Source organism: Ornithodoros turicata, chromosome 2, assembly GCF_037126465.1.
Source record: "Ornithodoros turicata isolate Travis chromosome 2, ASM3712646v1, whole genome shotgun sequence".
In the NCBI taxonomy this organism is placed as follows: domain Eukaryota; kingdom Metazoa; phylum Arthropoda; class Arachnida; order Ixodida; family Argasidae; genus Ornithodoros; species Ornithodoros turicata.
Genome location: NC_088202.1, coordinates 72994872 through 73021501, shown reverse-complemented (window position 1 = coordinate 73021501; position 26630 = coordinate 72994872). Strand labels below are relative to the sequence as shown.

The 26630-nt window shown below is 46.8% G+C and overlaps 1 protein-coding gene across 2 annotated transcripts in view; it reads left to right on the top strand.

Moving 5' to 3' along the window:
* Positions 1-449: 449 nt before the first annotated feature.
* Positions 450-26630, top strand: part of LOC135385560 (glutamate-gated chloride channel-like) — a 468552-nt gene continuing 442371 nt past the window's right edge. For both annotated transcript variants that reach the window (XM_064614944.1, XM_064614942.1), the window contains exon 1: positions 450-862. The gene's annotated coding sequence lies outside the window, so the exon portion shown is untranslated. The remainder of the gene's footprint in view (positions 863-26630) is intronic.

Sequence of the window (26630 nt, the reverse complement as noted above, 5' to 3'; positions counted from 1 at the left end):
AGGCCAGGTGGTTTCGTAAATCTGACTCAAGATATAGAAATTACGTTGTATGCAGAGCTAATGGAAACAATGGCGCCCCGAAACAACATACTTTCACATATTCTTCCGAAAGTTATGAAAGCTTTTGTACATGTTATAATACGAGCTGTTGGATAGCCACGCCTAGAGGTAAATATGCAGATTCCGTAAATGTAATCAACGTTCAGGTGGCGCACCCACGCGCATCACGCATGCGCCAAATGCAGTTGGAAGCTTCCACAAGTGCGTTTACTCTAAGTTCGCATTCATGCCCTCTTTCAGGGTCGTTGTATGTGGCCTAAAAATGCTGCGATAATTCATGCAGTACCCACAAGACTGCAAAAAAAAAAAAAAAAGAGCATGACTTCCCAAGCAGCACAATGTACTGAAAGTCGAGTGCAATAGGGGTGGACGGTATGTGTCTTATCAATGTTCTTTAGTTTCACGAGTCTGTTCAAGGCCTTCCACCTACCCGTCCACCCCTATTGCACTCGACTTTCAGTACATTGTGCTGCTTGGGTTATTACCACGAAGTTTTCAAAACAATCTGGTGTATCATGCTCTGATATCAGTTAGCGGTAAGGCACCGCACATTCTGTCGTACCTATCATGCCTTCAAGAGCGCCCTACTGATACACGTGGTCAGATAACGAAATCTGCTTCTTGCTTCAGTGAACGGGTGTGTGAAGACCGCCCTACGGCCGCTATGTCAAACAGCATTTCCTACATTGTGTCAAAAGTGGGATTGACTGAGGTATGGTAGACGCTGCAGCGAAGAGACTTGTCATTCCTGAAACCACTTGATTTTTCTAACGTTGACCTCACCACGGCCTGGAAAAGCCGGGTAAGTGAATTCACTCCGTCTCCAAATGCTATGAACTTAAAGTGTCAAGCAAAAGAAGTGCAGGCAGCAACATCTTTGGCTACTATGAGAGTGTAACTGCGGTAATATTTTCACGAAAGTGAAAAATTGGGTTAGTATACGTTTGTGAACATTCATCAAGATGAGAATAGCGATGGAGAAGAGGACTGAGAAGCAGACGAGATGAGCCCTAATATTGCATACTGAACAGCTATTCGCAGCTATATAATTTCTATTGTTGCTGACGCAAAGATCCGTGTGTGATCTCCCTATTGGTATCGCTTCAATCAAATCGGGTTGAAGGTTATGGCTATCAGACTTCAGAGTATCGCCTAGCGCAATAAATTACATTCCGGACCGACTATGCAAATGCTTAGACTTTAGGCTATAATATGAATACTAAAAACCTAAGTGGACGTGGTTACTTCACATCTAAAGGCGAGAGTGTGCCGAACGTTTCATCATTTTGTGTTCCGCTGATTCATCCAAGTTATAAGCTACTTTGGTGCAATTCGTCTGCAAACCTGTTCCGAGGCTGAGTCAGTTACACGTGGGTTTTGTTTTGGAGTTCCTTACAAACGTGGGTGGTTGTGCAGTCGTGCTAGGTCGTGTGATGACCAGAAACCATTGGGCATAATTGGGGGAATTTACCGTCCGTTTTGCTGAGCATTCGCAATCATGGAGACTGCAGAAGCGACCGTGCACCTAATAGCACGTCAATGAAGATACAATGACGTACGGAGCTGAGCTTTTGTTCATGTCGTGAAGTGCCACGTGTCACTTAGGAGATTCTGCCGCTGCACATAACACAACGACAGCAAAGTTTTCTGATGCACCACGGGCGTGCACGATGAGGTGATACTGCGCTCATTATGTGTTCCGCTGTTTTTATGCTGTTGCACAGTACATGCGGCCGCACTACGGTAACAAAGGCCATTTCCTAGGGTGTCACAAGAGCACGAACAGACGTTGAATGGTCCACCGTGAAACATATTAATTAGGACGAGCTCCGAAACAGAGAATTACGAAAGTGTCCTTCGATCCAACAGTATTTACAAGTTTCAGGAGGACAGACTGTCTAGTGCAATGAAGTGCGTTCGAAAATGTTTATTAATTATTCGAGATTGAGAGAACGCAACTAGCGGTCTCTTCTGTGTGTGTGCAGGGCAGCCGTCTGCAGTATCATTTATTCGGCTAATTAATGATGGAAAGTGCGAACGCGGTTTCACCTCTGACAGCGGCGCAGCGGGGGAAGAGCTCGGACACAGCGGGTTCCTTCGGAGCTGGCAATTAGCAGAGCAGAGCAGGGCAGCTAGAGTGTGGGTTCGAGACATCGTTCTCAAGCCGCGAGCGTAGACTGTCGTGTTAGTCAAGTTCGTAGGAAGTGCTGTGATATGACGCAGTGAATGATGTTGTTAATTTGCATTCCAAAACCACATAGTTTATTGACGTAACACACTCGATAATTGAAGTCTGGCATGAGTAATTCCAGGAAAGGTGAATAGGACGTGAAGACGAAAGAGCTAAGATAGATGGATTTATGGCAGTGCTTTACCCGTTAACTAGAATAATGTAGCGTGATACCGATACTCGTTACTGAAGCAACTATTACCAAAATACCGATATCGATACACGATCGTTCAAGTACACAATACCGCTACCGTTACTCGTAAAAAGTTACGCCGTACATTATCCGCTACTTTTGCTGAAATTAGAAATATTGTTTTTATTCGGATTTTAACAACAACAACGACAACAACTGTATTTTGACCAAGTTATTTGAATTATATTCGAGCGTGCTGAATAGAATATTTCACTTGTTGACCAAATGTGCATAGCATGACCGAACGAGGTACGTACGATAGGACCACTATTCTTGGTGAACGTGCTTGCTATATAGCAGGCCATGGTTTCTCGATTGTGCATGCATATGGTAGTGTCGTAACAGCAGTGTTAAAGGCGTAGCCACACTTAGCTGTAACGCACGAGCGTGTGAACCGAGCTGGTGATAAGTATGCATAATAGCAAAACCCCGAGACGAAGGACAAGGAATGACATATACACACAACACAGAGAGACAGTCGCTGTGTGCTTTAAGTATCATGTTGTGGAAATAAACTATTTAGTTGCGTTTGATACGTTGTGTGTGTATGGCATGCCTTGTCCCTCGTCTCGGGATTTTGCTATCATGGGCACTCTCCAGCCTAGAATTTCTCTCGAGGAGGCGCTCGTACAGGAAATCAACCAGGTTGGACAACGACAACCCATGACAAACGTAATTTCCTTCTGGGACATTATTCGTGCCAGTTTAGTTACGGCAATCCGTAGGCTCTCCGCTGGCAGGCATCTTGTCAACGCACCCACACCTACTTCAATTGATTTCTTCAACTGCCATTACTCAATTGAAGTATATGCAACTGGGCGTTGTGAGGCTTGTGTTGTGTTTGTCTTTGTATGTTCAATTGGCTCACCCACTCCAACATTACGACCCATAGCTATACTTGATGTAAGGCCTCTGACAATGATGATTTTATGTTTTGTTTCATTTATTGTTATCATTCACAGCCTTGATTTGCTGCCGCAGTCCCTATCGCCAGGATGCAGCGGCCAACTCGAAGGTTCAGAAAAAATAGATGCAACTACAAAAATAGCAATAGCAGCAACTATTTGGTTCCTGTTCTCACTTCAACGTCCTTTTCCTTCAGCTGACGCCCATCGCGGGCTATCTTTCAAGCTATCCGTGGATTTTTCCCAATCGCCAAGTAATATGGAATGTTTCTTCTACCGATTACAGTGGGTTTTCGCCATTTAGGTGTACTGGAAAGGCACCACCCAATGGTACGGGTTCACCATGTGCGACCAGATGGACAAGCTTGCCACCACCACATTCTGAATGAAGGCAAAACCCTAAAAAATAGTTGGTTCACGCCGGTACCACCCATGCCAGCGGTGTCGGAAACGGTGCAAGACCAATATATTCTGGACCAGCACATCCAGTTCGTTACTCGTCCGACGAGAACGCAGGCGATATAGCTGCGATAGCCTGGACACTCAGAGCCAAGGTGAGTCGCGAACGACAACGCGGGTTGTGTAAAGATACAAAGTTGACGCCATGCAGTGCTCTAACAACAACAACAAATTTATTACGGGATGATGGCTGAGGAGTTTCATCGCCGGGGGCGATACTCTACCCCATTGCTGGTGGTGATGCGGGGAATGAAATAATGAGCCCCTTCACAATAAGGATCACAATAAGGTGCTCTAGTTTTAGCTAAAGCACTGGGATATTGCAGTGCTGAGAACAAACTCTCACAGAAGCTCCTTCCCAAGCCCGCGGCTGAAGTCTGAAGTACAGGATTACCCTAGACTACCAGGACTGCACAGGGAACGTTGCAGAGCTTCAACTGTTGGCGACGGCCATGTCGCGACCCTACCTCTATTATCGCCTCCTGACGACAACATTTACGAGCGCTTCTAAATCATTATGTTCTCCTTGTCGCGAAGAAAGAATCATTCGTCGCAACGTTGACGCTCTTATTCACTTTCGCCAGATTTGTTTAAGCGTAATTAAGCGTCCCTTAATATATGATCTCCTGTTGATCTCTAATGATGGCATACGCACCCTATATATTTTACATTATAGCCAAGTGTACAAGGATCTAAACCTAAAGGCCCACGGCCGAGTTCTGGCGCAACTACGAGCCCGCTGCATCCACTTCTACCACGCTGCATGCTTTATTCGGCAACGAAAGTAGCACGTGGAACAAGGAGGCGATATTACTGTTATTTTGTGCTCTCCCGAGTCAGATATCAAATAAACCTGGACCCAAACGCAATCCGTGGAGACAGCGATATCGAATAGAATACTCCCACCTTGACGGCAGCACAGAGCGGCGAGTTGCAGGGAGGCTTCTCATAAAGAAGGGCTTCAATGCGTTTCAGTTAACCTGAAATTGACATATAATTAAGAAACGGTTCGCTGGGCAGCGGCACTGCAGGGTTTCAATTTCATCCGGATGACGCGTACGAGGAGCCCATATGAGACTCTCCATTTCATAACGGCTTGTATAGCGAACAAGTGAGGGAATATTGCCTGGGCAAAATTAGGTTCTGGGCATGATAGCACGGAGAGGAATTTGCGGGGGCGCCACCAATTTTCATGTCTTCAACTTGGTGCTCGTTTCGTTTGCAATTTCGAATGTGAAGCGTTTTCTCTCTTTTTTTTACTAAGTTTGATGTAACTGAAAGTGTTGGAATGTCATTGAAAAGCTATAGTTTTTTGCGCAGAGGCCTACAATATGATGCTTCCATCATCTTTCGCAGAACAAAGCGAAATAACGGTAATCAGTGAAATAGTAACGGTAGTGAAACAATGTTTCCGTTCTTGTAACTTGTTGAAAGAGTATAATGACGGTAAGATGTCCGTATTTGAGCCACGTATTAGATGGTATGCGCGCGTGACGTAACCAGTTGAAGCGATGATGGCGAACTCTGCAGGTCGTTTTCGTGCAGCGCAGTGTAGTGTGCCGGTGTGGGTCCAGTCTAGAAACGAACGAAGAGAGGAATGAAGGACCAACGAAACGCGGCGCACGTTGGATTGGAGCGGCTGTGTGATATGTACGCCCGAGGCAGTGTAACTTTGTCTGCACTACGACGAGCATTTAAGCAGCCTAGCTGAGTCATTTTGTACCGGAACAACGTACACATCATGTTTACCTTTTTGATCTGACATTCTTTTTTTTGCGTGTTTGTTGGTGTGTGTGTGTTAAATGAAGTACTGTTAGTAGTACGATATTGATAATCTTCATTTCCGTTGCATAAATACAGGAAAGCTGTAAAATTAAACGTTTGCTGGTTTGAATCGTTCCTTCGTTTCCTGTCATGGCTTTCGCTCTACCCACACACTGACTTCTTCACTATAGAGTTCAATTTCCTTGTTCATGGTTGTCCCATCCTATGTTGTAAGTGCCGCAATGCCCCCAAATTGATAAACTGGGCGAACCGTATTTTCTTACGCGATTACAAAGTCTTACCGTCTAAACTTGTATTGCTGAGTCAGCCATTTTGATCAATCAGGCTGCGCATTTGTGGATCTCCACGAGTACAATTTTCCTTTGATTCGTTTCGTTCACATAATGCGCGTAATGTCTTCCCTTTCCTATTATTTTATACGCTTAGGTATCTCTTTTCACGACGCCTACGATACGCAAGGAATGCAATGGTTGCGCGATACAAGAAACTAAATTGAGGAAAGTGCCTAGGCTGTAACAGCATCCGAAACCGTGAAACCCGAGAACCACATTCCCTCTGCTTTCCTTAAAATTTTGCGAGCGGTTCATTTTATGAGGTATAGCTTGTGTGTGTGGTGTTACTCGGCGAAAGAATGCGGCTGTAACCAGTCAGAAACGAAACCTCTGACAGTTTGCAAGACATTCCTAATGTAATTGTTTCGTTGTGTTTCTCCGCCTCTTGTTGTTTCGTCTCGAAGGAAGCGGATGTCTCGTTGTCTTCCGGTGGAATGTGGGGAGATCGCATTCGGGGCCGTGAGATAAGTTACTTTTCTACGGAAAAGTATTTGCTCCGGCCGTTTTGATACACACACACATATATTATTTTTTAAATCTGGGTAACGGCATGAGTGCAGCTTGGATGGAATGGTGATATCCGGACCAAAGGAACGCTTGTGTTCTGCGAGGCGGATTCAATTCAATACGGTACTGTTTAATATTGACCTTTTTTCCCCGCCACTCGTATTTTCACATATTCGCCCAATTTTGTTCACATTTCATGTGTCTTCATCGCATATGTCATCACATGACACGATCTGACGATTTTTGCCGATTTTCGATTTGAAAATACTTATTTTTGTGCTCAAATCAAATGATAAGCAGTCAACATTAGCGCGAAAATATATCCAGCTTTCCCTATACTGAGCCGCCTCCCTCTTTGGTGCTTAAAACACGTGCGAGCTTGCTTTAAACTATTATTTCAAATATGATCTATTAATTATTTATTTATTTTTATTTATTATTAATTCCCGTTAACGTACGTAGCCACCTTCTCCTTTACATTCTCCTTGCTACGGATCAGGAGGAGGAGGGAACAGGAAGACTGAGCCTTGGTTTTGGTATGGTGAGCGATAATCATGCAAACGTAAGTGAAGAACAAGACAAATGAGTACCACGCAAAGTAAACGCCCTCGTAATAAATAATTGTCCGACTTTATCTTACGTTGCAGCCATGATGAGGGCCGCCACTTTCTTCCTTACGGCACTGCATCCTATGCATACAAGAAAGAAAAGAACTGTCGCGAGGCATAAGAGACGAACGAGGTCGTCGTGTTTACGCAGGAGCGTTTGCTTAAGTGAGGAAGGCTCTTGGAATGTCTTCGTTGTTACACACGCCTCTTCGTTCAGCCCTGCGTCATTATGCATGTATTTAGTTCTTATGTTCACAGGCCGACCTGTATTATTGCAGCCGAGGGGAAAGGAGATAATGAAGAAGCCCGTATACGTGCATTCACACGAGTGACATCCTCACGGAATATACGAGTACTAGTGGGAGAGAAAACAAAAGAAAGGGAAAGAGAAAAACATTGAAGGGAGGGTAACGCAATTGTAACGCGATTTTCAGCGCCAGCTGTGTGTAAATCAATGTTTAATCGCTGCTATAATACAATGGCTGAAGTGGTTCATGATGATGCGATGTCCATCGGGCAATCCGCAATCCGGTCGGCCTTTGTAATGTCACCCCGCGCATTATACGCTGTCTCGCCACCAATCCTGTCTTTCCGCGCTTTCCGGTCTTTCAACTCATGTTTTCGCACACTGAGTGTGATGCATGAACCTATTTTATCCTCAAATGCTTTATCTTAAATGCATTACTGATTGGATTACATTGTGCGCCGGCCACGCGAGGCGCGTTTTCGGCCGGCACCGTAAAATGTCATCCGCGTCCAGATTTCGAACGATAGCTCACGCGCAAATTGAGATTAGCAAGTGAAATTTAAACACGTGATAGAGGAATACATTTTCTATAATCCCAAAATTTTGCAACGACCACCGTCACGAGGCACCAAGATCCCCAAACCTGCTTCCGAAGCAGACGATGGTGCTAGGGCCCGCCTTGTGAGCCACCGGTACATCTTTCCGCTGGACACTCGTAATGGGAAGCCACACTCACTTCTGCCGACCCGGCAGCCTTCGGCTTCAACGCCCCGTACCGGTCGCGTTACGCCGTGGTCTCGCACTCTTCAGGCTTCCACCACTTCGTGATGGCATTCCCCCGATCACTAGCGACACTACATTGAGCAACCCTCACCGCTACCGGTCTCGGTACGCCGCTGTCCTTTCACCTTGACGCCGCATATGCGGCAGCTCGGCTCGCTCGCGCGAGACGCTCGCTGCCATGTCTCACGCTGCCCCCATCGCCCGAGCTATTACCTGACGCGACGCGAGATTAACACTGACGCACACCACGGCACAAAACATCGCCAAACGTCGACACCCGCTACCCTCCTGCTGCCGCGGCTATTGCCATGACCCAAGGCGTACGACCAGCCCTCCCTCATCCATGTGTTCATCATCATCATTCTTTCCTTCACGGTATCGACTGGTCGTCCTGTCGACTTGTACCGACCTGGTAGCTTGATTCATATGCCTTTCGTTTCACCCGAAAATTCCCCGGTGACATACATATCAAACAGAGATCATAGCGCACGATTTCTCCCCATATTCTCGTGTGTAAAGAGCACCCGATTTTCCCCTCCCGAATTTGAAGAGTCATAAAACCCGAAGACGAAGAACCCTAATTATAGTTCACTTCAAGGAAAACAAACACACGCACGCACACGCGTAAAGCTGTCACTTACTTACGCGACTATGAGGCGACACGAAGTCACGCTCGAAGTAAAAAGAGACGCTGTAGAGCATGACATGTCATGTTCTGTCCATGACGTGCTTCGTTTATTTTCTGTCACGTCCAAGTAGTCACGTTCACTTAATTTGTGAAAAATGATGTCACGAAAGCGCCACAAGGGCAGTTTCGTTGACATAATCAACCTACAAAAAAATTGTGAAAGAGTTTTTCACGTCCACCCAAGCCAGTTGTATCTGACGGATATTTTCACCGTCAAGACAACGCCGTCATCAAGCTACAAATTACAGCAAAGTAAAAAATAAAATAAAATAAAGGCGAGTAGAAGCATTCAGCGGAAAAAATCAAGCACGGACAGAATTCTAAATCTCAAACGTAGTAAACCTACGCGACAACTTTTTCTCCGGATTCTTAACACAACACTGATGCTTCGGGCGTCATATACGTTTATATATTTTATCACGCGAAGAAAATGACTTTTTTTTTTTTTTACATTGCAGCATGCTCAAGATCTTTCACGCACGCATCGCACCTGATCGGCATGGTGTGAAGGAAGCCACGTTTGCAGTATATGTTGAAAAATATGCCTCAGGACAAGAGGTTCTTATATTTCGAGCTGGGGGGAGAATTCTCTCTCTTCGAAATGTCTGCGACTGCTGACCTAAGGCTGCTTTCGTAGCGTAATATCCACATCCTCCGCAGTAAAACTTCGCATGCACATTCGCATCGATGCGATGAACTATTCGGCATAACTTGGGAGGAATTGTCGCTACCCTTGCAAGGGACGTTACATATCACACTTCCCTGACTCCACTGACGCGGCTCACGAATGTGTGTTTTTTTAAATGTTTTCGCTCCCTTTTTACACGTCACCGAAGCTAAATTCATTCTGGACACCACACACGCGAGACATGGACAAACAGCTGGCAAAACGCAACGGTGAGAATTCACCTTAACGGAAAGCTTCGCAATTATATCGATTTCAAGCTTTCAACAATCACTGGCATGACGGGAATTCAGAACACACTTACGAAATATATCAGTTGCAGGACAACAACTGAGATACATGGGGCACAAGGACAGCACGACAAATTTCTCGGACACGCTGTCTGAGAAATTTGTCGTGCTGTCCTCGTGTTCCGCGTCCTACGCTGTCCTTTGTGTCCTATCCCGTGCCCTATGTATCCACTATCCTATCTATAAAAGCCACAAAATGCGAGATTCGGCGCCATCAGCTCTCAAAACTCAGCTGGTTGGCGCTTTTTTGCGCTCTTAGAGCACTGAAAGCCATCTCAAAAATTTATACTGCGATAAAATTGACTTCTTCGATTTCTTCAAACATCGAATTATGCAATATTTATGCATTTGTTGAATGCACTTCGCATGGTGCATTTTAATAGGCCGGTTAACGGCTTGGTTTAAAAAAGTGGTAGTGGTAGTCCGCACTTCAAAAAGGGCATTTCAAAAAAGGGCCTGTGCATAGCACCTGTTTTAAGTGGCTTATTTTTGGCTAACTTAAACAGATTGTTGTTCAAAGTTCTTTTGGATGTAGGCGTAAGCCGTGTGTTTCGCTTTGTAGATGATGATTTAATCTTGTACAAAACGCCACTACGAGCAGTGGGCTTTCATTGTTTCGCTATCATCGATATAGTGAAACGCATGTGTAGTTGGCGGCGTATCTGCTCCTGCCACAGACGTCGACGATGAAGACGTGCCCAAGGTATATCTAAACTGGTAGCGAAAACATGCGAAAATACCAAATCAGACCCATCGGCAAAGCTACCAGCATGAGGCGCGAGCGATCCTGGGTGTTGGTAGTAGAGGTACGATCGTAAACACTAAAATTTACAACATGGGCATGGCTTGTGTGTGTACTAATAGGTTATTCATAATTTCAATGTAGAAAAAACTTTCTGTTCCTCCACTCGTGCACATATACGAAATCATCTACCACCCGAGTACGTTTCCGTATCCTGCTCCCCTGCGCATGTGTCACAGTGGGCTTGTTTATCCGTGCATCTCTGTATCCGTGCTGTGTGTCCGTGCATTGTAGTACGGAGTTCGTACACTTTTTGGGTTAAACAAGAAGCGACGTTCACATCTCGGAGCTGTAGACCAAGATTTACACGTGTGAACAAATGAATACAATGCATGCCCTGTTGCTGGCATCGCGAAAAACAAATTTCGTCATGGGACGAGAGGCCATGATAGCGTGAGTGTTAGAAGGAATCAGCTGTGCACCAACGATGCCATGTTTTGTTGCAATGTACCCATAATGGCCACTCATTGAATAAATGTAAACGTCTAATCACTACGTGTACGTAAGTATAGTTCTATGTGAGAAATGGACCTTAAGTGAACCTTCCTAATTTCTGTCTGGTCATCACGATGCCCTTCAGTTTGGAGTTGTCAAAATCTGTGATAACTGTATGTATTTCGAATTGATATGTTTAATTAAACCTGATATGATTTATTTTTCTGTGTTCTCGTCTGGTGTTGTTGCGTGGGTGAGGAAAAGGGAATACAACGCAAACAAAGTGCGGGAATGTAAACGTGCCATGACTAATTATGCACTACTTATTATTCATACTGCTGACGTCATCTCTGACGTCACTTATTTACAATCGTAGTAGTCCGCGCAACGGATGGATGGCGCTGACCGTCTCTATCATGGCGTCATTCTGAAGACACAGGGGCATATGGGAGTTGCGCTACCTGTTTATATACACCTTGACGTGCCTCTGCTGCCGCGCGCCGCTGCGCTTGCCAATAGTGGTACTGTGATGTTACACGTAAGGTTTGTCTGCGCAATGTGGCGACATGTTGCGCGTGCCGCAGGGTAGGACTGCGGATAGTTTGGACCACTTGGGGTTCTTTTGACGTGCGCCGGAGATTTCCGACACACGGTGCTGGAAGCAATGTTTACCTCCCCCACATTGCTACCACCCTCGGCCGGGATCGAACCCGCGATCTTGAGCTCAGCAAGCCAGCACGTTACCGACTGAGCTACCGAGGACGGTCTCCGCTTGCCAGCCAGTTCTACCTGCGCGTCCGAACATTTGCAGCTGGGATGCTCCATAACCGCCGGTCAGGACTCATGCAGAGGAGCGCCATCTCCTCTACATTTGGTTGCTCTGACGGTCACCAAACGCACCAAAACACGGTCACGCTGGCGGTCATGCACGGTATGCCTGTGCAAGGATCTATTAAATTTTTGCCATAAACTTAACTTTCCCGAAACAATATGTGTGTTCGGCGTACCAGCCTCGTGGTAATGAACCCCTCCTTCCCTTCAGCTCATCTCATCAAAGGTAGTAAAGGAGTCGTTGTCAATCATTGCTTCAAGGACGCTGTTCACAAATCCTGCCAGCACCAGATATATTTCGGTATAGAACAAGTCCGGAGGCTTACCAGATCTTGCCACCTAGCACATCTTGTAACCTCGGTGATAAAAGCCCCTCTGAGGAAGAGTTACACCCGTGTTCAGGCTCAGCTGCAAACCCCACCACACAGGACGAATGTCCCCGCTATACTGTGCTTCCACAAATTGTCCCACGATCTTAAGAAGGTAGGGGAAGGAGCTGGTGTGGGATATCTTTTTACAGCCCCATACCGTCTACATGCCCTCTAAATTGGAACCTATGTGGAACCTCGAAGGTAGCGTGAATCACACAAATTTGTAATCAACGTCATCGTTGGGACGTAAGGAATGCGTTCCTAGAGAACATATGCACAGTGCCCTAACCCAAACAGACTAGAAGCCATTTTGTATTCATTATGCATTGCGTCTATGGAAGTATGCAGATGCAGTTGATGAACTATGCAAAGCTCCAGATGGATAATTTGTACAACCGTGCACAATGAAGCAGGATAATCAGTGTAGGAATGCGCAAAAACAACGTGGTTTATTGAAGAAGTTGAAGGTGTTTTGCCAGCGCTGCGAATTTAGGCTTCGAACCACTACATAAATCATCAGATAAGATTCCTTACCTACCTCCACGGTCAGCAACGTGCTGTCGGAGGAGGAGATGGACGACGCGCCTGGGTGCAGAAGCCCAGGAGCTCCTGTCACCCAATGTATCGACACGAACGAGGGGCCCTGTGTGACTCACCGCAGCTCACCGGCCGGAAGGCAACCGGTGAAACGTCTGCGGCAAGAAGATGAGAATTCCGAGGACCCATCGGAGAAGCCATCCTCAGAGGACACCGAAATAGTCGAGGAAATAGTCGAGGATGACGATCCTCGCCCTTTGGAGGTTGTGACGTATAAGAAGAATCGTCCCACTGGTATACCCATTATTTTCAAGCCTGCAGTCCTTGGTCGCTCTCTACGGGAGGTCAACCCAAACCAAATCGCTGGCGGCATCGTGAAACGAAGTCAAGAGAAGGTTTTGTCGCATCGACTTACAGAAGATGGGGAACTTGTGATCAACGTTGCGTCAGAGAGTTCAGCGAAGAGCCTGTTGGGTCTTACGGTAATTGATGGGATCGAAGTGGAAGCCTCCGTCCCGCCATCGTATCTGCGAACAATGGGACGGATTGACAACGTCCCCAAGTTGTACACTGAAGACCAGCTTGTGGAGTATCTTCATCCATATGGAGTGACACATGTCAAACGGGAAGTTGTGTTTTCGCGTGAGGAAGATGGTTCTTCCAAGGAATACTCCAAGGCAAGCGTGATTCTAACCTTTGTAGAGGGACATCCACTCCCACAGGACGTACCCTTGGGGTTTACCAGTCACACGGTACAGGAGTACATCGCGCCACCAGTACAGTGCTACAACTGTCAGCGTTTTGGTCATTGTGCTCGAGACTGTCGAGGCGGTCAGCACTGCAAGATATGTTCTGGGCCGCACAACTTCAAAGATTGCACCTCTCGGAGAGAACCAAGGTGCGCCAACTGTGGACGACCCAACACAGCCAAATACAGGGCATGCAGAGTGGCTAAAGCCGCATACGCTAATGGGACACAAAAGGCAACGAGTGCTGCAGTTCGAGCTGTCAAGTGTGCAAATTCCGATTTCGTCCGGTCAATTGAACACCCTACGCCAATGCCTCGAACAAAATGCAACCAGACACGTCAAAATCATGCTCAGGCACCTGGTTCTGGCAAAAAGAAAAGTTACGCCTCTGTTGCTGATGGAAGCAGCAGGGAAAGTTGCGAGAAACATCCGATGACTCCGACCGCTGGTCACAGCCAGCAAGTGGCCTCGACGAGTAGTATTGCGTCGCTCCATCGACCTCGGCAGCGGCTCTCCACCAAAGCAAGTGCCCCGATAAACTTCGAGGCAGTTGTTTCTTTACTCTTTATTGCCCTGCGAGCTATTCTGCGTTCCCTGCCTTCAGCATCAGCGAATCTACCAGAAGTGCAGGCGTTGCTGTCTCTGGAGCCATTGTTCGACTTTCATTCCTCCGCCGCTCTCCTGAACGCCGGCGATGGAAAGTGAATATAAAAGGACTACAATTTTTCAGTGGAACTGCAATGGGCTAAGCTCTAAGTTGGGCGATTCCGGAACTTCGTGTATCGTCATCGGTTTCGATCCTTGCGCTAAGTGAACCTAACGTTGCACGGCGTTCCGACTGTCGAACTATGTCCTGTACAGTTCCCAACGAGTTTCCGGTGTGAGTCGGGCTATGTTAGCAGTCCGGAAGGACGTACCATCAGGGAACTTGAAAGTGTCCAGTGACGAGCATTTCGAACAGGTACAGTGTTGTGTATTGATGAATAACCGACGGCTGACTGTCGCCAGTGTATACATCTCCCCGAGCGTCCGTATCTCCGAAGACCAGGTTAGAGCTTTTTTTAGGGACCTTCCCGTATGTGGCGACTTCAACGCACACAGTGTTGTCTGGGGAAGCGCCCGGTCTGACGGGCGAGGGAAGATCATCGAATGGTGCCTAGAGGAAGTCAGGACCATATGTGTTAACGATGGATCACCCACCTTCTATAGAGGCCCAAGGTACCAGAGCTGTCTCTATGTCACCTTCTGCTCTGAGGACCAAGCGCAGCACCTACATTGGGCAACTAACTTAGAGTCCATGGGGAGCGATCATGTACCAGTGCTTATTTCACATTCATTAATGGCTACCCGAAGCCACAGAGTGCGGGTCACAGATTGGAAGCTATTTGAAATAGAAGCGGATGCCACAGTCCAGGGTGCTACCAACATCACGGCCTTTGAGGCCCAGATATCTGCTACGGTGGACAAAGTGACAATCCTCACTTCAGCCCCAAGAGCACACCAGTCGGTGGACGTTGAGTACCAACGTCTACGGGCAATTCGACGCCGTCCCGAGCACCGTTTCCGTAGAACTTGCCGTATCGAAGTTTACAAAGAGGCCTGTAGGGTTAAAGTCATTATCTGCCGACATCTGGGGAAGCTTTCCTCCAAACGGTGGAAATCTTTCTGTGAAACGTTAAACCGACATGCCACTACAGGACACATGTGGCGAATTGTGAAAGGCTTAGGAGCACCGGTGAGTCAGCTTTTTCCATTACGCGCTCTTACCGTGCATCATGGTACGTCAGAAACAGCTACTGGGGAATAATTTTGTGTGTTACTCCTAAATCCATCGACTGCGTCCTTAACTTCTGGGTACCAGGTGTCAACGCAAGAGGCACTTTGCGCTGTCGACTTAAACCATAATACTGGAGTTCCTGCAATGGATCTTGGCTTCATCCCTCAGGAGCTGGAAACAGCCATTCAAGCGCGCAATCGCCGGTCGTCCCCGGGCCCGGGTGGTGTGTCGTACCAAATGATAATGCATCTTGGCCATGTGGCTCGGAAGGTATTGCTTCGGTTGATGAATGACCAGTGGCAAAAGGGTACTATCCATGAGGGCTGGAAGGTATCGCAAGCAATACCTATTCTGAAGCCGGGGAAAGCACGAAGTCAAATAGACTTGTTTCGCCCAATAAGCTTGACAAGCTGTTTGTGCAAGATTATGGAACGTATGATCTTATCTCGGATTGAGTGGCATTTGGAATCTCGCAATCGTCTGCCGAAAGAGATGGCGGGGTTCCGAAGAGGAAACTGTACAATGGATTGCGTACTGGACCTGGTATCAGCAGTTGAACAGGAGCGATCGGGTGGACGAATGACTGCAGCTGTGTTCCTTGACATCAAAAGGGCGTATGACACTGCAAGTCACCCTCATGTTCTGCATGGCCTCTATTCCCTCGGCATAAGGGGGCGAGCGCTGAGGTGGATTGCTAGCTATTTAAGTGGCCGGGCGGTGTTCATGCGTACCAGCAACTGGGATACAAAGAAGCACTCAGTGACCGCAGGAGTGCCGCAGGGAGCAGTACTCAGTCCCATGCTTTTTAATGCCCTACTGGCGACACTCCCGTCCCTGTTGCCACGAGGTGTACGTCTAAGTATGTATGCCGATGACTTATGTTTGTGGTCTTCCGGGAAACAGTGGCCAGCGCTTCGTACAAGTCTTCAGGAGGCACTAGACAAGGTTACCATCTTCTGCTCTCAACGGGGCATGGATGTGTCGTTAGAGAAAACAGTAGTGATGCCGTTCACGAGGAAACGCTTACCGAACTTTCAGCTTCAAGTCAATGGTCAACAACTCCGAAGAGTAGCACATCACAGGTTCCTTGGGGTCATCGTGGACAGTTCTCTGTCCTGGTCAGCCGAAGTTCAACGCATAAAGGAGAAAGCAACATCCGTCGTTAATGTTATGCGCTACATCGCAGGCTGTCGATGGGGAGCGTCTCCGACGGCTATGCTCGGTCTGCATCATTCACTAATTCGTCACATGTTGGCGTACTCCCTGCCACTTCTACAAGGCATGTGTCCCACATCAGAATCTATCCTCGAGAGTGTGGCTGCCAAGAGCCTAAAAGTGTGCTTGGGGGTTCATCGGTCAGCTTCAAACCAGCTCGCAGTTGCAGAAGCGAAGGAGCCTCCGGTACCAGCTCTAAGAGTTCAGGAAAAACTTCGTGACTTCATCGGACTGTCAACGCGGCATCGTCGGCACCACATTGTTGAAGCAATTATTAAGAGAGCTAATTCCACTTTTCGCCACGCCATTCTGCCATACCGAGGCATCTCACCATCATATAAACGCATTCCAGCATCGCCTTTGCCGTGGTGAGGTGCTGTCCCTCTCAGAGTCAATACAGAAGTTCCAGGCCTTTCGTCGAAGAAGTCCTCACCTCCTTGCACGCAGGACAGCTGAGCTTGAAACTGATCCAACGTCTGGATGATCGCAAGGCGGTATATGCGGATGGCTCCACAATATCTACAGGATCCGCATGTGCCTTCGTTGTACCAGCGTCGAATACTGCGCGCAGTGCTCGACTATCGCATTGAACTTCATCGACAGCAGCAGAGCTACACGCTCTTCTTCTAGCCATAGAGCATATCTCGTGCGCGCCTTTCCAGGGAAAATGTTTTTTTTTTGTGATTTTAAAGCCGCTTTCGGACCCTTATGACACCGGGTACACACCACCTCTCAGCTCCTGTACTTAATGACTAGAAGCGCACCAAAAAGCAGTGACCGCTGGCCATGACGTGATTTTCCGGTGGATACTTGGCCACGGTGGGATCACCGGCTATGATGCGGTCGATCACAACGCCGGGAAAGCACATGGAAATAGTACAGTCCGCAGTGCTTACTTCACGAAGGCGGACGCAAAGAGTGCCTTAAAATCTCTGAGCCATAAGCTGTCAAAAGATCAATGGTTTTGTGGCGAGGCTGGATCTTCCCTTCTGCACCGGGATGACCCCGAACTAGCCCTGGTCCTCCCAACATCCATGCCACGGCAGCTTACGTCATTGTTTCACAGGCTCCGGCTCAATGTGCCATACAGTGCAAGACTCCTGTACAGGCTTGGGAAGGCGGAATCTCCCAATTGTCGGGTCTGTGGCTCTATCGAAGACGTCGAACATGTTATAGTTATGTGCCCAAGATACTCTGAGTGTCGTGACAGACTTGTAGCCGCGTTAGGCCGGGTTCACAATCGACCCTTCGGAGTGCAGAAGGTACTGGGGCCATGGCCAACGAGCACTCGACTGACAGCTTTGCGTGCAGTTACACAGTTTTTAAGGGACACCAAGCTGTTAGACGAGCCATGACCCTGACTGTAGCGTTCGTCGCCGCTTCGCGACATCTCCAGTGGGTGTGGGTGGATATGTCTGGCATTCCTTTCCTTTCCTTTCCTTAGGTGATCTGGGGTAGCCGGGCCCTCGTGATGAGGGCTACAATCCCAATTTTTTTCTTTCAATCATCATCATCATCATCAACGTGGTTTATTCAATCCCCTTTTCCTGTGGTGGACGGCATGAGGGCCAAGCCGGGCGGTGTCTTAATGATAGGCTACGGGAGCAGAACAATAACGTGAAGAACGGGAGGGCAGGGTGGCTGGCCCTGCATTGCAAGTCGTGTGGGTGTAGACTTCTGTTGCATGACTGCTGTCTGATAGCGAGGACTACAAACAGGGCCACCTGGGGCATTATACAGGCTGTCTTTTTTTTAGGTGCCACATATATTTTATTAAATATCTATGAGAGCCCCAGATACGCCGTTTGGGCGCTTAACATACCTGGCCTGGCGGACATGTTTCCTAGCCGATCGCATCAGTGTTCGGTGACTAATTAACTAAAATCCGATAATTAACTTACTAACTAACGAGTTTGCGGAAACACAGAGATGGCAGGACTAAAGGCCGTCGTAGTCTAAAGCTATTCCAGCTGTCAGCAAAACGAAACCGAGAAAGCGCGCCTCAAGAGCGCATTATCTACACCGACGGAGGTTTATCTTGCCAGAAAGCGGACTATCAGTCAAGTAGATCGGCATCTACTCCAGTCATCTCCATAGCTACAAATCACGTGTCTCTGTGACGTGGAATGAGCGCTCAGCGCTGCGCTCCCTGCGTTCCCAGTCACTGCGGTTTCGGTTTCGGCTCATTTGCATATCAAAATGCGGGGATGGATATTTTAACGCAGTTCGTGTTTCAGAATTTGTTAGACATGGAATGGCTTTCAACGAGGACAGTATCTGATTCTGCTATGTCTGTATGTCTGCTGTCTCCTATTTCTGTAAGATTTTTCAGCAAACGCTCTGATACCCCTGACACACGGGCACATTCAGAACCTCTTATCTCAAGGCCTTTTGGAAATTCCACAATGACACAGAAAACATTCACGCAGCACCGTTTCGGGCTCTCACCGGCATCGAACTTGTTGCGCTATCTACTAAAGCAGTTGACATAAAATGCCCTAAATGTGCCCGTGTGACAAGGGTATGAATCATGTCTTGATTTTATCCGGCGTAATCTAACCCAGTGACCTGTCTAAGAAAACTTTCATCCACATCATGCTTACAGGATCTGCACAGTGCTGCTTTAACTGACACTTCTTTTCACTGTTTTGGAGACATTAGAATCAAATGGCACAGGGGGTTTCTAACATTATAGAGGCGTAAAAGATCGCGGCATTGTGATTCCCCAACTGCGACATTGTCGGATAAGGAACTGGCTTTCCTTGCAGGAATTGCTGTTATACACTATACATATAAGACATTTGTTATCTTTACAGTCTTTTTAGAGAAAAAGTTACGACAGCAGCATAGATGTTCCTTTTGCGATTGAGTTATACGGCGTGGTGGACGTCCTCTGGAACCGAGTATAAGTCACTACAAGATGACTGATCACCTAAGATTCATGAATTAACTCTTTAATTTGGTGATTTTGGGCAAAACCGAGACAGCAGAATAGGAGACAATCCTCGTTGAAAGCCATTCCATTTTTAAAGAAAACGCGAACGTGCTTTGAAATATCCATCGCCGAAGTTCGGCATGGAAATAAGCCGAAACCGAAACCGCGCCGATCGGGAACGCAGGGAGAGCAGCGCTCATTTGACAGCAGAAGGCCACGTGCTTTGGAGCGATGGGGATTACTTCTGATCAGCTGACCAGATCAACCACTTTCCGGCCCAGATAAGCCTCCGTCGGCGAAGGTCATGCGCTGCTGAGGCGCGCGGTTTTGGTTTCGGCTCATTTCGGAAAATCCGGCGGTGGGTATTTTACGGCACGCGCTCGTTTAATAATTCTTAAAACTTAGAATGGCTTTCAGCGAGGATTGTCTTCCATTCTGTTATCTTGCTTTTGCTCGGAATTCCCTAATTAAAGAGCTTATTAGGAATTTTAGGAAGTGAGTCATCTTGTAGTTATTTATTTATTTATTTATACTACTAGCCTACAAGAGTTACATACAAGGCAAGTTACATACTTTCTTCAGGAGGATGTGCTCCTGGCGGTATACAAGGTGTTTATTTTTATCATTTACAGAATTTTTATAAAAAGCTATGAGAGCAACACAGATATCGTTTCTGCAGTTGAGTTCCACGACCAGGCGGACATCCTCTCGACAAAAGTATGCAACTACAAGAGGATTAATTATCTAAAATTCATTAATTAACTCTTTAAGTAGGGATTTCCGGCAAAAGCGAGACCACGTGAGTGCATGGTTTCGGTTTGGACACCACTGACGGCATATATCTGCCGTCGAAATCGGTGGAAATAAACGCGAACTGTCAGCGATGGAGGGGGAGGTTATGCGACTCAGACAGCGTCTACGAATCGTTCCGAACGCAACAGCTCCCGAAAGGTCACCGACATAGACATTTTCCGACGAAGAAGAATCTCAGAGAGGTGGTGGTGGTGGTGGTGGTGATAGGGCTTGCCGTTGTCGGCCTCACGTATCTCAGAGAGGAAAACGTGTTCCGATAACCATGCTGACAACCAACGGCAACGTTACTTCTGGTAGGATCCTGTGTCAACGATTAGATACGATCTTAGCTCCAAGTCAAATTAAAACACATTTCATGGCGAAGTTTGCAAGCTTGCTTGCAAGTTTTGCGATTTGCTCGCAAAAGACCGTCCGCGAATCGGCAACATCCTCTGTGTATGATGTCAGGGCCAGTTCGCCTCGCAGACGGGTCGCAGCAGCCGCCGTTCACGTCCGTGGTTAATATCGAATATGTTCACTATTTGAACGATTTTCAACTTCGCATTTCACAGGGTGAATGCTTCAGTACATAGGAACAAGTTAAGAATAATCGTAGACTTGTCAAATATCTTCTCATAGTCCTTTAAGACGTAACAGACGTACGTATTCGTTCGAAACAGATGATGTGACAAATCGCGGCGAGAGCCTACCTGTAGTTTGCGTGGGGATCGGCACAATGAGAACCTAAACGAGGAAGTATAAAGACACTGGGGTGTACCCTGCGGCTGCTCCAATTCTCTACTAAAGTGTACAATTCCGTTCGCGAATGGGAGACAGGTGTCCCAATAGCTGATCTCAGTTACGGAAGTGCGCACGCGTTACGTTCTCCGTATACGAGAAGGATCACGATCGTAGCGCAGTCATGCTTGCGTGCAATCTAGCATGTACACCATTGTGATCATTGATCAGGATATAAGAGAGTGAAAGCTATACAATCTTAAATCAGGATGCTTGTGGCAGAATGGCGACAAAAACATATCCAATAAGAACGCTTGAACGGAAGCTCGCAGGAGTCCGGGAAAGACAAGTGTCTACCACTGCTCACTCTATTATTTACACTTTACTTGTACGGCATTTGGAATCACTACATGTAAATCATTTGCATTTACCGTACATTTCTATTTGTCTCTCTGTGTTTACCCCTGGCTTAGGTCTACCCTTAAGCGTCCGCGTGCTAAATGAATATATATTGTTATATACTACGTACTAGCGCACATGCTTCTCCCACTCGGCCAGTGAAGGCCAATGACAGTCCTTGCATCCTCTTCAAGCCTTCAGTTCCAGGCAGCCGCCGAGACATCCACGCAACCAGGTACTTGATATACCAGATATTTGACTATACCTTCGTTTTATTTTCGCGTGTTCGAATTCAGTAGCGATCGTAAGAGTAGAACGATCCCTTCTTGTGAATTTCTGCGTCACGACACCTGGACGGTGCATGCTTTTGCGCAAATCATAGTATTCCTCGAAAAAGCATAGAGCGGTTGCATCACAAGAGAGGGAATGTAGGAGGAACATATCCCTTTCGGATCCATTGAACAAGAGGTAGCGCCCTTTCAACGTCTATAAGTATTACGTTGATCACAAGTCATTGGTATCGCATGCCCACTTTCAAAATGCGGCAATCTTGCGGATAGCCAGTGTCATATGGCACGTTAAAACGAGAGAGAGGAAGCAGGGACCTGGAAAACACGTTGTGGTTGGCCACGTCACATTTACATCATGGAATGATCTGGAAGTAAAGGAGAGCAGCAGGTGGAGCTTGAATTTTATCATTAGATTCTTAGGATAATGCTAACGATATTATATATTAGCACGAACATTTGGCTTGCTTTGAACAGGGTGATTTGATGGGGAATAATTGCAGTTAGCAAGATGTCCCTGAGCTTGGGGAAAGCACAAAATGGACAGAACACAATAGGAACAGCACAAGACAAAAAAAGACAGACAAGCTTTTTCGTCCTGTCCATTTTGGGCATCATCAATCATTTTGGGCATCAGGGGCATGATGTTGCCAACGCTAGTATACACCAGCTCGCTTGCACGTTACTTTTATGTTTAATTGTCGTCGGTTCTGGGAACTTATCATCTGAAATATTACCACTCAAAACATCGAATTTTTTTGCAGCAACATTAAAACTTCGCACCTTCCTGTCTCGATACGTTAGTGTGAAAAGCTTTCCGACTTTCGAGCTTGATGCAACGTTCGCCGAAAACCTGGACTGAAATCGTAATGCCTTTTGTATCTTCACTTTAGTTCACTTCTCATAATTCTTCCTCGCGTACTGCACTGCGTTAACAGAGAGAGATCATCCGCAGCCAAGTGCAAGGCCGAGGACAAAAGTCAGCAGCGCAAACTTGCTGTCGACCTTCTGACCACGGCCGCTGTACAGAGGTTCTGTGCTAAAACCTTTCTAAAAAGACGTGACGGCAATATTGAAGTGCCGTTCTGACCCGTAAAATTTGCATGGAGCAGAAGGAAAGTATTTTGAAAGCGGCATGAAGTACATTTTCTGCCGACCTACGTCTTCAATAGATGAGCAGACAAACAGGACGGCAACGAAAACGAGAGAGTACAGTGAACAAAGATTGTCAGGTTAAATTTTACCTTCGTGTTTGCCCTACAATAAAAACGTGCAGAGCGCAAGCTGTTGCCTCCGTGTGTCGAGCGGTATTTCTAGCGCGAGGGCAGGTGGCGCTGACTGAATGGCGCCAGTGTTTGGATAACACCAATAAAATGCGCTATAGGAAAATTCCTTTAATATACGGGGCGGTAAGTGGTCCTTGCGTTTTCCTTTCTACTTTCAGTGATGGAGGAAAAATCGAAGGGGTCTCCGAAGAAAGTCGGCTTGCAGCTTTAAACCGCGGAAGCAGCTGGAGCCCACGTAACGCACGTACGCCGTGGTTATCATGGAAAAGTGTTAAATGAAAGAGAGTGCGCCTTATAAACTGCAGCAGGTCTTTGTGTATATCTGTTACATTTGCCAGTTGCATCCATGTGTGTAGCTCCTAGTGACGTTGAGGGATGTGTGCCTTTGCGTACACTGGGCCTCAGATGTAGTGGAGTTTATTCTGAAGCACTCAGGAAACAACTCGAGGACTTTCTAACGTCATGCCAGACGCAGCGCTCGGAACGAAGAATTGATGGTTCTGTGTTGACCCCCCTACCCCGACTACCTCGTTATTCACGAGGGTTAAAGTCTCCTTCACGTGTGCAAGTAGAGCGACTGTTGCGGGCTGGGTTGCCAATGGTGGTGTGATATGTACCAACAGAGCGAATGAGGTCCATGAATAAGGGATTTCTGTACGCTCACCTGTTTTTTTGTTTTTTAAGCACCCCCCCCCCCCTCCCTCTGAAATTTCTGACATCGCTCAATGCAGCTTCGATACCGATGCATAAACCCATAAACATGTATCCATAAACATACGGCAGCTCGGTACCCCCCCGCCCCCCCTCCCTTCCCATAGGTCGGTTTCTGTGAAAATGACTGGCCATGATGACGTAGCACTCCGATCTGAATTGAGAAAGTCTAATACCCCAGTCAGACGACATGCTCGAAGGACTTCGGGGAATTGTCATTTGCAAAAAATGACCTCTGACAGCCGTGTCAGACGGCAGCTCGAAGGACCTTTCTAAGAAATGACCATCAACGCGAAAGGAGGCCCCCAACGACATTTGAGGAGCAGAAAGGAGCAATCTCGACAACAGTGTTATGCCATTGTACCCTCGCTACCTTCGCAGTTGAATGTAGGAAAACCTATAAAATGCGGATAATGGAGTGAAACTGTGTAAACGTATTTAGATCCTATTTAGAGAAGTGCATATGGCTTCTGCATCTTGATTTGTGGCGCACAGACCAACTTCAAATTTCCACAGCAGACAGGGAAAACGAAACCGAAAAAGGGAGCCGGTGAGGGCAGTCAGTTGAGGAGCACTCCTTTCCCGCCTGTCTGGCAGGCGCCCCCGAACAAAGGTCATTTGAGAGTCCGAAGGCCATTTCTCGCAATTGACATTTGAAATGCTGTCTGACTAGGGTATAAGACCTTGTCGGCCAGGCTGTGTTTCTTGATCAAGAGTCAGATCGCCACCAACCGTGGAGGCGCTATTTGAGCTCCTCTTTGACGGTGGCATGTGGCCTGTAAGACGCCGTGTTCAACATATATCATGGATATCCGCTGCCTTCTCCGGGGGTACGGTGATTACAATTGTCGGAAACATTACCTGAAGATCCTAATGCGGTCAGCGGACCTCCTGTCTGCATAAATACCTTATTTGGCATATAATACGATGTCGATGCGGGCGTGTCTTCATTGACCTCAATCATGTGATGTGAGCAACGTTACCACTGTCGCCTGGGTGATGTGAGGTGGCATGAGAAGAAAGAATGAATATCGAAAGCTAATCAGTAGACTGGTCACCGTCAGGATTAGTGAGAAGTCAAGTGAGCAAGTAAACTCTGAGCCAGAGTCTTCCCCCGAGTCCCGTTTTCTTGAGAGTTTCGGAGCATATTTTAGTGAAGGAGCCTCTGCCATGTCTTAGGTGTCTCCAACAACACCGAATATCCTCTGGATGTGCGGATAAGGTCGCAACGGAATCTGTTAGGACATTATTCGTACATCCACAGGATATTCGGTGTTGTTGGGGATGACATGCCTGCAGACGTCATCCGTGAGCAGTCCTCGTATAGGATTGTGGAGGAGAATTCCACTCTACATTACGTAACAACGGATTCGGAGTGCGACATGTAATGACACCAACGTTACTTACGAGTACTTCTGCTTTCGCTAATGTTACATTCTACACGGACGAACATTCCTTCTAACGCTGTCTTCAAAAATGCCTTAATGAGGAGACGTTAAGGGGAATATGTTCTTGCTTTCTGACAAAAGCTTTTCATCCTAGAGTCTTTCTTCATATAAGTCGGGCTTCGAAACTTTCCGTGCGGAAAGGAAAACGTAATTCGATGGCCAAACGCTTCGCGATTCCCATCTGGAGAAGTTTTCGTACTTGCTTACCTTGCCTTCCGGTTAATTTCTTCAAAAATCTACCGTCGTCTGCAGTTTCCGTCTTAGTAAAAGCAGCGTCCAGGGTTGCTGCATAAAAGACCTTTATTTCACACTATCGATCTCCTCCTCTCTTTTGCTGGCGTCTCTACTTGAGTTGCTCCCAATTCCATGGAGGTCCTTAAACTAAAGAAAATTGGAGTGCTCCTCTGAAGAAACCTGTTTCGAGCATGTGACCGTCCCTCATGAGGTACCTCCATTCGCCCACGTCTTTCAGTGTCGTGCGTTGGAGAATGTACGCTTGTATTTAATATTGCTGTTTTAGTCCTTTCGCGCTTTTTAGTCCTTTCGGTGAGCTGGGATTTTACTTCGGCTGGCCGAAACACTTAGGTAGGATTTTTTGTGCGTCCTGTAAAGCTTTGTAATTTCACAGTTTCGAGCAGCTTCAAGAAAATATATAAACACATAGAAGATGAAGCAATCTTAAATGCATTCATTCAAGACATGAAATCTTTCGTTTCAGTTTGGAATTCGGTTTTAGAGGAAACATATTTGGGTGGGGGTTACGATGAGGCAGGATCTGAATCCATTGACATCTGATACCCCCGCTAGCTATATGTAATTATGACTTGTAAAACCCATTCGTGATATGTGCTTTTCTGCACATTTCTGCGGAAACTCAGCACGACCTCAGTATCGTTCTCAGCTATCACGCTCTATTCCCCACAAGGACACGCTGGAGGACACGACATATACTGAACGGCTAATGGCGCTGCTGATAAACCGTCTACAGCTGCAGATAAGTGGCACAGAACATATATTTCTCTGCACCAGATTTGGCAGCACAATTTCCGGCCATTGATCACACGCCAATGTTTTTCGCAAGCGAAATGGTGATGCGAATGCATTGTTGCAGTACCGTGAACGTTTTGTTGTACCACATTGCTCACAACCTGGATGAATGACGTTTCAATGTAGTCGGATGAGAACCGGCGTATTCAGCATGATTGGTGTATGCATGTGTACTGTATAAAACACCGAACAAATCAATGGAAGCAAAAGTTTGCTTCCATTGATTTGTTCGGTGTTTTATACAAACACTGTGTTACACATAATGTGCTAACAGTGTTTGTCATCGCCCCATAAGTCTTTACACTGACTTACAGGGCGATGAGAAAACACTGTGCCACACATAATACTAAAACGGGAAATGACTTGGTGCGGTGGCGCAACATGTACGCTTGCTGGGAAAAAGGGAAAGAGAGAAGATGAGTACGAACGATGTCACTTCCGTCTCAGCCGTCCAGATGTAGCTTAAAGGGAAGTCCTTCACCGTCCTACGCAAGCATA